This window comes from Neofelis nebulosa, chromosome 14, assembly GCF_028018385.1.
Source record: "Neofelis nebulosa isolate mNeoNeb1 chromosome 14, mNeoNeb1.pri, whole genome shotgun sequence".
In the NCBI taxonomy this organism is placed as follows: Eukaryota; Metazoa; Chordata; class Mammalia; order Carnivora; family Felidae; genus Neofelis; species Neofelis nebulosa.
The window spans coordinates 45,461,409-45,477,743 of NC_080795.1; the positions used below are offsets into that span (position 1 = coordinate 45,461,409).

Below are 16,335 nucleotides of genomic sequence, written 5' to 3' on the forward strand. Positions count from 1 at the left end.
TTTATATAAGAACAAAGAATTGTCATGGTTAAAATCCAAAGCCAAGTCAGATTTTTTTTTTTTAATGTTTCCTTATTTATTTTGAGAGACATAGAGTACAAACAGTGGCAGGGCAGAGAGTCAGGGAGAGAGAGAATCCTAAGCAGAGCCTGACAAGGGGCTCCAGCTCACAGACTGTGAGATCATGACCTGAGCAGAAATCAAGAGATGGACACTTAACTGACTGAACCACCCAGGCACCCCGAATTTTTTGGTTGTTGTTGTTAAACTCAACAATGAAGTTGAGATATTCTAAACTTTTAATGAAAACTAGTAGTCAGTACTTTAGATAGTACTTTGTTGAAAAAATAAATCAGTAAACTTAATACTTAAAATTATTCTATTTAAGGTAAAAGTTGACATAGGAGAATGGAATTGTAAAAAGATATTTTCATTAAAAATTTTTTTGAAAGTTTATTTGTTTTGAGAGAGAGCAAGGAGGGGAGGGGCAGAGGAAGAGGGTGAGAGAGAAAATCCTAAGCAGGCTCTGCACTGTCAGCACGGAACTGCATGTAGGGCTAGAACTCACAAACCCTGAAATCATTACCTGAGCCAAAATCAAGACTTGGACACTTAACCGACTGAGCCACTCAAGCACCCAGTAAAAAGGTGCTTTTAGAGAGACATTTAAAGATATTTACTGACATTTCTGTGACATCAGAAGTTGATAGCAGTATTGTTTTTTATTGTTTTTACCCTCATTTCGAAGTATAGCTGACCCTTGAATAATACAGGGGTTAGGGGCACTGATTCCCCACGTAGTTGAAAATCCATGTATAACTTTTGACTCCCCCAAAACTTAACTACTAATAGCCTGCTTTTCACTGGAAACCTTACTGATAACAGAGAGTTGGTTAACATACATTTTTGTGTTACATATATTAACTTTTTATAATAAACTAGGCTAGAGAAAAGAAAATGTTACTAAGATCAAAAGGAGAAGAAAATTCTTTTATGGGTTGTATTTGTCAAAAAAAAATACATGTAAATAGATTTGCATAGTACAAACCTGTTGTTCAGGGGTTAACTATAGTTTTCTTCTTTTTTTTCCCACTTGACATGTTACTTATGATTATTATTTATGATTAGGATTAATTCTGGACTCCAGTAGAGAGTAGAACATTTTCTTGGAGAGTCTGGATAGGAAGTGACAGGAAAAAGAAAAGTCAGGAATTTCAGTATGCTCCTGATGAGGTTTTGGGGTGATGGTGGGGTTTGTGGAGTTTGGAGCTGACGGCTAAGAAAGAATTCTTGAAGATGTCTTTGGTGCAAAAAGGTGATTTTATTAAAGTACAGGTATGGGATCTGTGGGCATGAACAGCTGCTCTGGGGTTGTGAAGGGTAACTGGTTAGATACCATGGACTTGGGGGAGATAAAGTCAAAAGGGAAGTTTCCAAACTTCTTGCTGAAGACTCAAAGATTATGGAAGGCCTAGCTCTTGTCAAGCTAAGTTGTTTTTTCCCTCTGTCAGAACGTTAACATTAAGTTATAGGGGGTTCCTAGAGAAATGTTTAACCCTGCCTTTGCCTCAAGTACTGGTCAGAGGGCTGCAGGCTATAAGGAAATTTTTATCTATCTATCTGTCTATCTAAATATGAAATTTATTGTCAAATTGGTTTCCATACAATTTTACCTGCCATTTCCTTCTTGCCTTTGTTCCCGACATCACATGGAGGGGAGGGTGATACTGGGGTTCCAGGAAACTGAGTCTGTCTATTGGTTTCTGGAGATTAGGCTATTGAGAAGATTGCCTTTTTCTTATAATTTACTAAGATATTTGTAAACTGATGGAGACTTTATCAGTTTAACCATTTGTTTTCTGTCCTTTCTTGTGTCCTTGAGCAGCCAGGAATGCCTGAGGAATATCACACCTATCCCACCTGGGGGGGAGTGGGGTATACTCCCTTGTGCTTTGCCCTCAGCTTGCCTTATGCTCCCTCATCACTCCAATATGTGAGCATGAAATTTTATGAGATAATAAGTTATAATTGATGAAAGGCAGGCACAGCTTGGTGAATAATACTCTTTGGGGGAGGAAAGGTAGTAATGGGCCTAAAACTGTGACAGGGTGATAGGCAGCCACTGAATGGAGAAGGGAGGAAAAATAGACAACATTAAACTAGAGTTTACTGGGTAGGAGGTTTTTTTTCTTAATTCAGTTTGATATTATTAAATCATTAATTGCCAGTTAACTTTAAAATAAGATTTTGTTATAATTACTAATCCTGTGTAAATGCATATATTTTAAGGGAGAGGAACTTTGAAGATCATTTCTAGTCCATAGAAAAGAATAAAGCAAACATTTTTCAGGTGGTCAGATATCACCAGGGTCAAATAGGTAGTGAGTGGAAGAGATCAGACAGACTGTCTTCTTGTCCTATGTTCTTTTTATTATGTATATTCATTTAAATGGCCCTTTTCAGGTAACTAAGTAGTTGTCTTCACTCATTCTGCATGTATTTACTTTGTACTGGAACCTTAGGATATGAAGATGAAAAAGACTAATGAACTTATAGTTCATTGAGGGAGATTTATAGATAAAGCATATAATTAAAAGATAGTTTAAACATTGTTATAAAACAAAGTAGTGTGAATTCACATTGAAGGAAGCCTTTACTTAGACTTGGGAAAAAATTCCTGGAATCAGTCATGTCCAAGATGAGAAGTTAATTATGAGCTAGAGGAGAAATAATGCATTAGGTTTCAGGAAAATGCAACTAAGTTCCCTGGAATGGCAGCTTAGAATGGAACAGGAGCATGATAAGAGTTAATGCCCGATTAGGTTATGAAAGGCCTTGAAAACCATTTTAAAGGTTTTGGACTGAGGGCTAAAGGGAGCAATTGCAACTTTTTAAAGTCATATTTATGCTTTAGAAACCAACTTAGGGAGCAGGCTGGGTGAGGGTAAAAGCCAGGAGGCAGGGAGATCAAGTAGGAGAATGTTGGAATGAAGAAAAGGATAATGTCAATGAAGAGAGTTACATTTTTGAGATTTTAATGTGTTGGAATCAGTAGGAGTTGATAGTTAATTGAAGATGAAGGCTAAGGGAAAGGGCACACAGTAGGCAACCACCCAGTATTCTACTTTAGAGAGCTGGGTACTCAGTAGGGCACCTTTCACTGAGATGAGGAATGAAGGAACAAAAAGCAGGTTTTATTTAGGGTGATAGAGGCAATTGGTATAATATTAATATTTTGCTAGTTCTTCCTATGTGCTAGGTATTATTCCAAGCATTTTAAGTAGAGCCCTAAGCAGTTTGACTCTAAAAATCATACTCTTAACCATTATATGAAAGAGCAAAGACTATGGAGAATATCGGACCAACCCTAAATCATTGATTATTCAGTTTATGGCTACTAGCTGCATGCACGACAGTGTTAGAGACTGATAAAAAAGGTATTCATTGGGGCACCTGGGTTCCTCTCAGTTGGTTAATTATCTGACTTTGGCTCAGGTCATGATCTCTTAGTTTGTGGATTTGAGCCCCTTGTTGGGCTCTGTGCTGAGAGCTCAGATCATGGAGACTGCTTTGGATTCTCTGTCTCCCTCTCTGCTCCTCCCCCACTTGTGTGCACACTCTCTCTCTTTCAGAAATAAACATTAAAAAAAAAAAGGTATTCAATAGAGCTCTATTAAGTTGTATACACATACAGCTAATTCTAAAAACAAGCTCAACTAATGCTGCAACTGATTGGGTGAAAAGTACTATCTGAAAATAGAGGAGAGGCATTAATTTGAATCAAGAATGAAGGATTTAATCATATTAGCAAAGGGTTCTCAAAGAGGGATTGATATTTATGTCTGGAATAATAGAAGACTGCATATGAGTTGAAAATTGTTTAAGCATTACAAGTATTTTAATTGTCCTATCTTTTGTTTTAAATGTTTGGTAATTATTAGTTTAAGTCCCTCTTTTTTTAAAAATTAAAAAAAATTATAATGTTTATTTATTTTTGAGAGAAAGAGTGTGTGTGAATAGAGGAGGGACAGAGAGAGAGTGGGGCACAGAATCCGAAGCAGGCTCCAGGCTCTTAGCTGTCAGCACAAAGCCCGACGTGGGGCTCGAACTCACAACCCAGGAGATCATGACCTGAGCCGAAGTCAGACGCTTAACTGAGTGAGCCGCCCAGGCGCCCCAGTCCCTATTTTTACAGAAGTGTAGAATGTGTAATTACTGTTAGAAAGTGTTTAGTACATATTTATGGTAAAGCAATTTTCTTTCCAAAGTATTTTAGTATATTCAGGTAACTATAATCAAAACATTGTATTTAAAATGTTTCTATTTTAGGGGCGGCTGGGTGGCTCAGTCGGTTAAGCGGCCGACTTCGGCTCAGGTCATGATCTCACAATCTGTGAGTTCAAGCCCCGCGTCGGGCTCTGTGCTGACAGATCAGAGCCTGGAGCCTGTTTCAGATTCTGTGTCTCCCTCTCTCTGACCCTCCCCCATTCATGCTCTGTCTCTCTCTGTCTCAAAAATAAATAAACGTTAAAAAAATAAAAATAAAAAAATAAAATAAAATGTTTCTATTTTATAATGTGATTGTAAAATAAAAAATATTTGGTGTACTTGTTAGTACTGCTTTTGTTTTCTGAGACAAAGTTTTAAAATTAAAATAAGTATTGGGACCATTAGATTGTATTTAGTTTTTATGTGGTTTAGCTTGGAGTTAATTATTAAGTACAACTTGATTTTTAGCCTTAGAAAAACAAATGCAGACGTTAATAAACCTTTTTTTTTTTATTATTATTGGATTCATTGTTAACAAAGCATAGCATAAGTAAGTCTCAGCCTGTGAAAGGGATGACTTAACACAACTGTTGATGCATTTGGAGTGAAACATCTTTATCAAGTTAATACAAGAAGCAGTCATGCCCTACTTGAATTACTCATTTATTATAGCTGAACAGCAGCCTGCATGTGGACTTTGAAATCCTGGGAAAATAAGATGCCTGCATACATCCAAATGTTGAAAGCCTTTACTCCTTAGCAGCTGGAAAATGTTGAGCTCTGTTGTCATCCATTAGGTTTTTGGCCTTCAGGGAGATGCGATCAATTTAATTACTGACCAACTTTATCCATTACTTTTAATGACTATAGCCTCTGAAGTAAGCCTCTGAAGTTTGTAGCTTAAAAGATCGTATTTAGATACTGTGCATTTAAAATTTCCAAAAATTAAACACGTAGACCTAGATGATTATACTTTGCTTATATGTTTGTCACATATACTCAGATTCTTAAAAATACAAACTCATTTAGATATATTAATAGTGATTAGTTTATTTACTTTAAGTGAAGTCTAAAATGTGTTTGTGTTTAAGAGTAACAAAATATGCTCCACATATTTGCTGTTCTGGGGTAAATTTTATGTATTATATTCTTTGTGTGTAGAATTTTTACATTTTTTCCTAAAATACAGTCTGTGTATTATTTTGAATCACAATTATTTATAAACAAAACTGTTAATAATTACTGTGTTTCTTGATCATCTTCTTTTCACTACCATTTTGATGTCAAGTCCAAAGAGAATTAGGAAATATCATGGAGTGATAGAGCATCGCTAAGAAAAGATGAATGTTATATGAAAAAATGTATCTGTAACTCTCAGGCTGTTACTCATAAATTCCAGGTCTAGCTTGGGAACCCAATCTTTGTGTAAATTACTTGATCTCATGTTCATTGTTTCTTAATTTATTAAATGATTTGATACCAGGCACTGAATACCTTTGTGTTGACTATCCATTATATAAAGACTCCACTTTAAAGAGGTCACTACTTATGTTACAAACCAAGGGAATTTGCTTATTGTTATTATTTATTACAGTGTTGTTTAAACTGATGAAAGTAATATTATTCTAACAAAGTTGGTGTGTTATGATAGTATCCAACACACGGAAGTACAACTGAGGAAAGCACCATGTGGCTGAGTTGATGGCTCTAAGGCAATATTGAAGATACTATGTTTGACTAGTTTGTATTTTTAAGTCGAATGTTAAAATATTTGTCATGATGAAAAAGTGTAAGATATTGGGCCACCTAGGTGACTCAGCTGGCTGAGCATCCAATTCTTGATTTCAGCTTCAGTCACGATTCCAGGGCTGTGGGATCGAGACCCGCACTGTGCTCCGTGTTGAGCATGGAGCCTGCTTGGGATTCTTGTTCTCTCTGCCCTTCTCCTCCATTCACGCTTGCTGTCTTGCTCTCTAAAAAAAAAAAAAAAAAGTATAAGATATCATTCTCATTGACAAACAATTGATGTTCCTAAACTTAGAGCCATTATGCTGGTGCCATACTGAGAAGAACATGGAGCAATAATAACTAAGCAGTAGAAAAGAGTTATGGAGATATATCTGAAAATAATACATTGTTAATACATATGATAGTTATTTAGTTATATAATAACTTTACAGACTAACAAAATGCTTCTGAGCAATATAACTGGAAAAGAGGTAATAAGAGAAGTATGTTTTGAAATGTGTTATTAAAAAAGTTTAAGTATTTATGATCAGAAGAGATCTGTTCTGAATTTCAAGGAATGAATCTGAATGGTCATAAATCATGTCAAAATCAAAGCAACAAAACATGTATGTAATGTAAATAATTATTAACACTACAAATGAGTTTATAATTGGTTTACTTGACTTTTTTGTGACTCTCTTAATTATGTTTTTAGGTATTACATCTGTACATAGCATTTCTGTGCCAGACCAGGTCAGAAACATGAAAAGCACATGTTGTTCTAGTACCTATAAATTTTTAATAAACTTGTAATTGTGTTTGTAACTTTTTTGGGGGTAAGATCTAGCCATTTTTATTGTTATAAATCTAAGAAATGGGTTTTTGGAAAAAAACTGTTGTATGGATTGATTAGGTTTTTTTAAATGTTTATTTATATTGAGAGAAAGAGAAAATCCAAGCAGGCTCTGCGCCGTCACTGCAGAGCCTGATGTGGGGCTCAAACTCACATACTGTGAGATCAGGACCCGAGCCGAAATCAAGAGTCAGATGCTTAACTGAGCAACCCAGGCACCCTGATTGATTAGGTTTCTAAGACATTATTACTCACCATGTTCATATGAATAGTATGTAAAACCATGTGCTAATTCATTCTTTTTCCCAAAATGAAAATGCACTTTTATTATGATAAATGCTTAATGTAAGAATTCAAACACAACAGGAAAATATATAGAAGTATTAGCAATCATTTGCAAATGTTAATATTTTGACAAATATCCTTTTAGATAATTTTTTATGGTTAGATATATAAATACACAATTCTCCATGAATAATTTTCATATGATATATTCTCTCTACCTGTTTTTTCACTTCCATGTGTTTGAAAGCCATCCTTCAATGACAGTAAATACAACTTTTCATCCTAATTTTATATGACATGGTAGCATTCTGTTGTATGATTACACATATAATTAATTTCTTCTTGGTAGATAATATGATTGGTGGGTATTTGTATTTTTCTAATGTTGTACTAATATAAAAAAAGGTGACGGGAATAATTTCGTTAACATTCATCTTTGTGAACTTGCCTAACAAATTAAATTATTAAAAGCATATTTTGGTGTGTTATTTTGCATTTGAGAGCCATTAAAGTTTATTTTTCAAATAATTAGTGCTAAACAAGTATAACTATAAATTTTAATATGCGAATGGTTAACATTGCAGAAATTCAAATAAATGTTTCTTGCTGTCTTAATACATCTTTGTTTCACAGTAAATTACTCTCTCTGTCCCTTTTTTTTTTTTTCTTGGAACTTTTTGAGATATGCAAGTAGCTGTAGACATGTAAGTTTATTTTTTTCTGGAAGATTTAATGCTTACATCTACTGACAATTATTTTGCAAATCATTTCTTCAGTTTCATTTGTAGCATCATTTAGGAGAAAGAGATTAGACTTTGGAATCAGGCAAACTTGTTTTCAAATACAGATTTGCTTTTACTATTGTTGTGACTTGGGAAATACACTTAAAACTCCAAGTTTTTCATTTTCCCGTCTGTAAAATTTGTCAAACAGTTTCACTCCCTTATAGGGTTTCTTTTGAAGATTAAAGACAGTGAATGTAAAGAGTTAGCACCTCCTACTTAATTTTACCTCAGCTGTACAAAAACGGATGTTTGGGAAGTACTTAATGCAGTTTGTCAACTGTTTTATTACTAGTGTTTTTTATTTTTGTCAACAGAATGATTCCATATTTAACGTGAATTTATGTTCCAGTTTATTCTACATTTTTAGATTTTTTTCTTAGTCTATCTCTACATAAAAAAAATTATAAATAACATGAGCTAGGTGGTTTGCTTTGCTGTTTTGATACACGATTCTGTAACTACAACCTGCTGATCTAGAAGGAGCATGTGCCACAAAGAGAAGTTTTATTTACAAGATCAGACTTGAATGTGAAGTCTTCAAATAACCTTCTTTTGAGTCCTATCTTTTGATATACTTCCCTACAGCTATCTTATTTAAGATCCCGTTAAGAAAGTGTGTGTGTGTGTGTGTGTGTGTGTGTGTGTGTGTGTAAAGTTAAGAGTGAGCACAATTATGCAGGGCTCCATCAGTTCATGTGCTCTTGTTTGGGTCATCCCTCTCTTGATTCCAGTTCCCAAATACTACCTGAGTTCCTTTATCTCTGGTTATACCTTAGTGAATAGCACATGGGCCATTAATTTGCTCTTTGGTTACCAGGTCACTTATTCTAAATTAATTTTATGTCAATTTTGAAAAATAATTTTGTCAGTTACAAAAATTTTAGGTAGAGTGTTGGTTATGGAATACATACTGTAACAGTATGCAACTGCGACATAGTAACATTGTTGGATATCTTTTGTATCCTAAACAAATGGTGTTTGAAATCGCTTAAACTTTTCTCAACAGTGAGTAGTAGCTTAAAGTGGTTGCTGTACCAACCAACAAATCAATATGTGACCAAACCTAATACATGTTTGAATAAGAGTACAGTTTCCAGATCATTAATGCTTTGTTTTTTCCAACTTATAGGTGGTGGTAGTTATGAAGGAGAGTTTACTTGGAGATGTGATGGCTCTTCTTTATTCTCTTGCTAGTTCTCCTTTTCCTTCACTTAACTTTTCAAGGGCAATTGCCTGCATGTTTCTAGCACTAGGTTCAAATTTCAACGCTATCATTTATTGGTGTTTGTCATTATGTGCTGTGTACCTCAGGTATTCTAATCTGGGAATTAGGAATATTAATAAATACTAGCCTACTTCATAGGGCTATTTAAAAGTTATATTAATATAGATGTCATTTTTTGTCAACTAAGTTCTCTGTATATAATGAAAATATTAAATGCTTTTATTGGGTACTTACTAGTGTCAGGCACTATTTTAAGGGTGCTGTCTCATTTTATCACAGTAACTCCATTATGGAACATGAACTTTATTTTTTTTTTAAGTTGAAAGTTATATTGTACATGATCCATTAGAGGTGTTTATGTAAGATGAGGCAGAACTCAAATTTGAAGTTCTTGGCTTTATCTACATACATCTAAAGATTAGTGAGAGAATGTACACTTATGTTTTATGTTTAAATAAAATATCTAAGGTATAGATCTATTCTTATGATTTTCACTTTAGCTGATTATATTTTCCCACCAATTAAACTAGCACTCAGAGTATCAAGTGTGAAAACTACCACTGTGGTTATGTCTCTCTGTAACTCCTTACTTAAATGTCTCTGAGAGGACTCAGTCTAAGAAGGCAGGGTCATCCAGATTTTCTGCTGCACCAAGGCTGCTATCAAGACATCTTTCGGGGGTTTGAAGACAGTGAACTTTCTGTCCATTAGTAGACTTACCTTGCCATTACTTCACACTCTCCAGCCAGATTACTAGGACAATCCCTAGTAACTATTAGTAATTCCCTGTGCTTCAGATTAGCATTTCAGTATTTTGATGCTGAATACCAGTAAAAATTATGACATATGAATAACATGATGAAAAAAGGACTTAATTTGTTGTTTAAAAGCAGTTGAGAAAGAGAAGAGATAGAGAAAGCATGATTATTTTGCAAAATTGATGCTAGAGACAGTGGGCACGCATTTTTCATATGGTTCAGATTTCCATGTAATTCATACTGCGCTTTAACTTTATAACTAGCCGTATTTTCTCTATAGTGATACCACCATTAAAGGAATTGAGGTGCCATTAAGAATGATGAATGTTTTAAATATTTTAAAGGCTCTTGGATTCTTGAGATCAGTGAATCCAAAAGTGAAATTCTAGTAGTATAAGATCTTGAAGCAGCTACAGAAATCCTGTCTCCTCATAGCCCCCTACGCAATGCAGCTTTACTGTGCTTGTTTCTTTTGTGTGATTACTTAGTGCTGAGTGTGGCTCAGTGCCTGAAAGATTTTCACTAAGTAAAGATATAGTAAAGATCTCTTACTAGTAGAGATCTGCTTTTCCATTTATGCTCATGCTCTACTTATTTGTTTGTATTAATAGTTCTCCATAGCTTCTGAGTAAAATTTGATGTTGCATAATCCTAATTTATTAGAGTAATATCATTTATGACAGATGGTATAGTATAGTGGTCAAAGCATGGGCTTTGAAATCAGACTGGTTCCTGGCTCCATTATGTACTATCTCTATGATCATGGGCAACTTTCTGGACTCTTCAGTACCTTTTGTCTTCTCGTTGATAAGATAGGAATAATAACAGTATCTGTGTCATAGGTTTGTCATGAAGATTATGTGAACTCACCTAAGTAAAGGATTTATTTAGAATAAGATTTGCATATACAAATGTTAGTAGTTATCATTGTAATGACAAAAGTATGCGACTGGAACAAAAAAACCAAAAAAGTAGTCTTTATTTCGTGGTTAATCTGAAATCACTCTGTTATGAGAGGATATTCAGGTATATGGAAAGAAGGAACATTTTAATGAGGTTCATATTTTCTATTGGCAAGTACGATTGCTTTAAAAGAAAACCATTTTTTGTATAGACTAAAGTATTGATTCTAGTGGCTAGAAGGAGTTATTATGTTTCCAGCATTGTATTGTTCCAGTTGGTTCTGTAAAGATAAAATGTCAAATTTGTTCTATCCCCGAACATGCATAGTGCCAATATTTTCCCTGAGTAGCAGATGAATTTTTGGTTATCTTTAAAAAAAATTTCAGATCATTCACAGGCACATTAGACTCAGCATTTCCAACTTCTTTTCACCATTTTACTTCAAACCTGCACTTTGACCTATGTTGTTCTGTGTCTGTGGTGGTGTTAGCAGTCCAATCAGAAACCTAGGGATGGTCCTAAACTTTTCTCTTACCTCATTTTCCATCATTCCTGTTGGGGTAGTCACCAAATCCTAAGACTTCTCTATAAAACTTTGCTGTAAGACAAATTTGGCCCTTTCACTTCCTTTTGAAATATTCTTTAATGACTCCCTCACTGCTTTCTGGATAAAGTTCAGACTTCTTAGGAGTATTTACAACTCTAATATCCTATGTAGTGTTTTTGTATGCATGCTGTTCTCTCACTATGTGGAACCATTTTCAATTCCATGAAAGGCTGTTCTCCCTTACCATTTTCATTTGTGTATACAATTTCAATACATAGGAAGCGCTCCCTGCTTTTCTCTTCCCCACTCTGTTCCATTGAAGCATTACTTCCATTAAAAATTCATTTGCAAACTTCTTTTACAAGGCAAGTTGGGTGCCCCTCATGTTGGTTTCTTCTCTGCGTTCTGTAACCTTTTATGAATATTTTATTAAAGCTCTTATAAAAATTATGACTAATTTTTGTCAGTGTCTTCTGCTAAATTAGGAGCAGCTCAGATACAGGGACTCTTTCTCATTTATCTTGGGTGTGAGCTCAAGACCCCAAGATCAAAAGTTGAATGCTCTATAGACCGAGCTGGCTGGGTACCCCTCTTACTTATCTCTTAATGCTTAATATTTAGGTTTAGGCATATGGTTGGTGTTCAGTAAAAGTTTTTTCAATACATTTCACTTACAAAATGATTTTGAATGAGAATCACATCTTTGGTAATGGCCACCTGGTAAATTTATCTTTAATGGGAGATAATGGGAATTGCTAATAGTTATTCTCAAGAGGCAAAAATAAGGAAATGGACTGAAATCCAAGCTTTTGCCCATTTGACATTAGTCATTTTGTTAGTTTCTTTCCCTTATGTATTTACCACTTTGAGAATAACAGTTTGTTCTTGTCTGCTCTGTAAAAAGGTGTCTCTTGAGGCGCCCGGTGGGCTCAGTCAGTAGAGCATGCGACTCGATCTCAGGGTCATGAGTTCAAGCCCTGTGATGAGCGTAGAGCCTACTTAAAAAGTGTCTCTCACTTAGTCTATTTAGAGCATCACTATGTTTAATTCTTATTTTGTTTTATTAATACATATCGTTTTTATTATGACTAGAAATGTTCTAGTTTCCCCCCCTATTTGGCATATTCATTGTAATAAATGTGAAGAGGGTTTATTGAGCTGATGTAAGGGCATCTGGCAAATTGGTTGGGAGGACTAGTCCTTGGAAGATATGAAGTCAGGAAACTGGTATTTAGAGGACAAGAGGGCTGAATGGACAGCATAAATATGTTAGGGAGTTTTCTCTGAGATGGGTAAAAGTCTAAGAATCTTAGTACAGAGGTCAGGGCTTTGTGGACAGGAGGTAAAAGTGATAACTAGAGTGCTAGAAAGGCCAATGTAGTAGGGATTATATGTCTTCATTATTGTTTAGGGGTATCTGACTTCAGTGGGAAGATGATGTTGTTTAGGGGAGGCTGGCCTTGGGTAGCTGTGAATTCTCATTACAAGCTGATAGAGCATATAAATAGTGGAGCCCCTGAGCTCTGGTAGTGGATGGGATACAGTTCTGTTTATTGTACTGACACTGTTAGGTTCAAGACTGTTTTTGTCTATGAATAACTAGTTCAACTTAGTCCATAACAAAAGCAAGAGACTAATGTTCAGATCTATTTAGTGAATAAATTAAGTAGTTTTCTGTGCCATTGGCGGAACAAATTAAGCTTTCACTGGTTGAGTGCTTATACTTCCACGGTATAGTGTGGGAGGATTATCAGCCAGTCTGTCTTATTGGTTTATTGGCAGCAGAAAACTCTTAAACTGAGTTTTCCCATGGAAGAGGTATCTTACTTGAAATCCCAGAACTTTTACTAAAAAATTTATGAAGTGGGATGACAGTAAATTACTGAAGAATCATCAAAGCAAGTATGTTATTAATTGACAATTTATTGACTTCATCCCCCAAGCCAGTTTAAAGAAAAGGGAGGGAGGGTTAGATTTCAAACTACACTTTGAATGCTGTGTGAGGTCTGTTTGAGATACTATGGTTAAGCTGTGATTAATTAACTCAATTAAACAAGTATTAGTACATGAGTAAAAGAATGGTCTCTTACGGATCTTGTCAAAGAGGTAATAATGGGTTCAGTACTGATAAAATTGTGAATCTGAATCTGGTTAACATTAAAGGGGACACAAGAATTCACCTGTCATCTTTAATCTTTTGATAAAGAGTGGCAATAATTCAGGGTTTTATATGTGTATTCTTTATTTTTTAATATATGTATAAATTTGTATATTTGACTTCAGAGATAATAGGATTACGCTTTAAACTTATCTTTTCATTGTTTTTTAAAATGTTAACTTTTCAGTTTGACTTCTAAAAATTGTTAGAATTACTGTCCTTGGGATTAATAACTTGTGTAGTTATATAATTTTACAAAAAAATTAACACATATAAAGACAAAGCTTTTGGAACTTTCCATCTTACTTTAAGTATTCCTTAAGAAAGATGTGCTTCCAGTTTATGAATAAGAAAGTGTAATTCCTTAGCTAGAACTTTGTTTTTTTTATTTTTCTCCTTTGAAAGCCTCTGAATGTTGCGATACTGAATCCCTTTTCATCTGCTTCCTAATTTCATTTGTTGTTGTTAATTCTTTTTTTAAAAATGTTTATTCATGGGGGGAGGTGCAGAGAGAGGGAGAGAGAATCCCGTGCAGGCTTCATGCTGTCAGTGCACAGCCCAACAATGGGGTCGATCTCACTAATTGTGAGATCATGACCTGAGCTGAAATCAAGAGTCAGATGCTCAACTGACTGAGCCACCCACGTGCCCCTCTTTTTGTTAATTCTGAAAACATTTATATACAATTTCATTGGTTATTAGTCTTACAATTTCCCTTATTGTACCATCGCTTAGATTTTCAGGAGTCCTTGTATATTCCATGATATTTTAACAATTGCTAATGGCCTGAGTTCAGGTCAAATTCTGCTAAGAAGGAAAACTGTTTGCTTCTTATAGTAATCTGGTGGCAGTACAGCTTGAGACTACAATAATTTAAGTTGTCTGCTTGAGAGTTTATTGGACTTTACTGGTAGTGTGAATTCAGGCTGCAAATCTACTTGAATATTAGTTTATCATTCAAATTTCCAAAGATTTGTTTTTGTCTCTCTGACCAATGTACAGCTGAAGTCAAACAAGCAAGCTTTCTGCTCTGTGGCTTTATTTCTTATTTCCCATTACACTGGCAGCTTTGATGTGTCAGCTTTCTGCAAGGCTTTTCTATGCTTAGTCATATAATAATGTCTTAGATATAAAATGTAGGGGCAGAGGTGTAACCAAAATGCAACTGCATGTAGGCAACAGGAGCTGGTATGTGGCCTTGGATCTACTTCATTGGTGGCATAGAATGAGCTTTGTAGTTCATCTTTTGTGGCTAAAAGTGGTAATGACTCCGTCTGCTATATTGGTTGCCATATTTATAATCAAGACCTTTTTGATTATGATTTCAGATCTGGCAGTAAAACATAGTGTATCTTGTACAGTCATTTAGTGAGAAGCTTTTGACCTGAACTTTAGAAAAAGGTCTAGAGAAGCTGAACCATTAAATCATTATATAACCAGTGGCATCTTCGTCTTATCTGTGAGGTGAGAGTATTGGAAGGCTTCTGTAAGACAAGGATTTGCAATGGGACAAGAATTATTCAACTCATTCTTTTAAAAAAGTTTTGTCATAGGGGCATCTGGGGGGCTCATTTGGTTAAGCGTCTGACTCTTTGTTTCGGCTCAAGTCATAGTCTCACAGATTGTGAGATCAAGCCCCGTGTCAGCCTCTGCACTGACAGTGTGGAGCCTACTTGGGATTCTCAGTCTCCCTCACTCTCTGTCCCTCTCCTCGTTTTTTCTCTTTCTCTTTCTCTCAAAAAAAAAGTTTTGTCATAAATGCAGGTATATGCACCAAGGTTCTGTAAAATCCGTAGGTTAGTAGAAAAATATGTGTTTCCTATAGATGTATATATATATTTCTAAACAACTATTGTATTTTGTGTTGGGAAAAATAGGAGACCCTTGGAAAACTTTAATTCACAATTAACGTTTTAAACCTTGACTGTAGTATTCCAATTCAGATATTAATGCCATTGTCTTCCCATTCTAATTTACTGTCTCTTCAAATTAAGCCTTCTTTTTGTGACTTTTCCTACTGGATAGAAGTAATATTTCAATCCATGTACTCAACCAAAAATTTGTGGGTGGAAGACATTTATAAAATAGTTGATGTAGTGGATTATTCAGTTCATGAACATACTGATATGAAATAAGAATGCTGTGTAGTCAGTTGTCATTGTGTGAATAAACATTAATTGAACACTTAACTAGGGAATACAGTAAAAGAGAGATTGGCAAATTCCAGTGATAAAATGCAGCTTCTGTATAGTACTTTCAGTTTAGCTATTCCTAGATCTCCAGACAGAGAACAAACAAATTTGAATTCTAGGGTAAGTAACTTTAGTTCAATATAAGGAAATTCCTTGCTATTGAGAGTAATATATGAAAAGTCTTCATGAGTATAGTTGAATCTTTTAATTGGAATGGTTCCAATTGTGTTTTATTAAGGGCAAGGGTATCGCCTAGTTATGTCACAATTAGGGGTACAATGATATAGTGTAGTGGTTCTTGACCCTATCAGATCTAATGCTCCTTTCTGTGACAGGTATTTTCTAAGGCTTTTACTATCTCGATAGAAAATTTGTAGTTAATGTACTTTTTTAAGATGATAACTTATGGAGAAATCAGTATAATGCCACAATCATATTAAGGGAGAAAAGAGAAAAGTAATTTATATATATATATATATATATATATATATATATATATATATACATATATATACATATATACATATGTATATGTATATATATATGTATACATATATATAAATATTAATATTTAGAGTGTAACTAGAAAACATGATGAAATGCTCAGGTAAGACATTTAGCCTACCAGGTGT

General features: G+C 34.7%; 1 protein-coding gene across 12 annotated transcripts in view; it reads left to right on the top strand.

Annotated features, from left to right (window-relative positions):
- VPS13B (vacuolar protein sorting 13 homolog B) overlaps positions 1-16,335 on the top strand; it is an 805,543-nt gene that overhangs the window by 259,808 nt on the left and 529,400 nt on the right. The window lies entirely within an intron of this gene.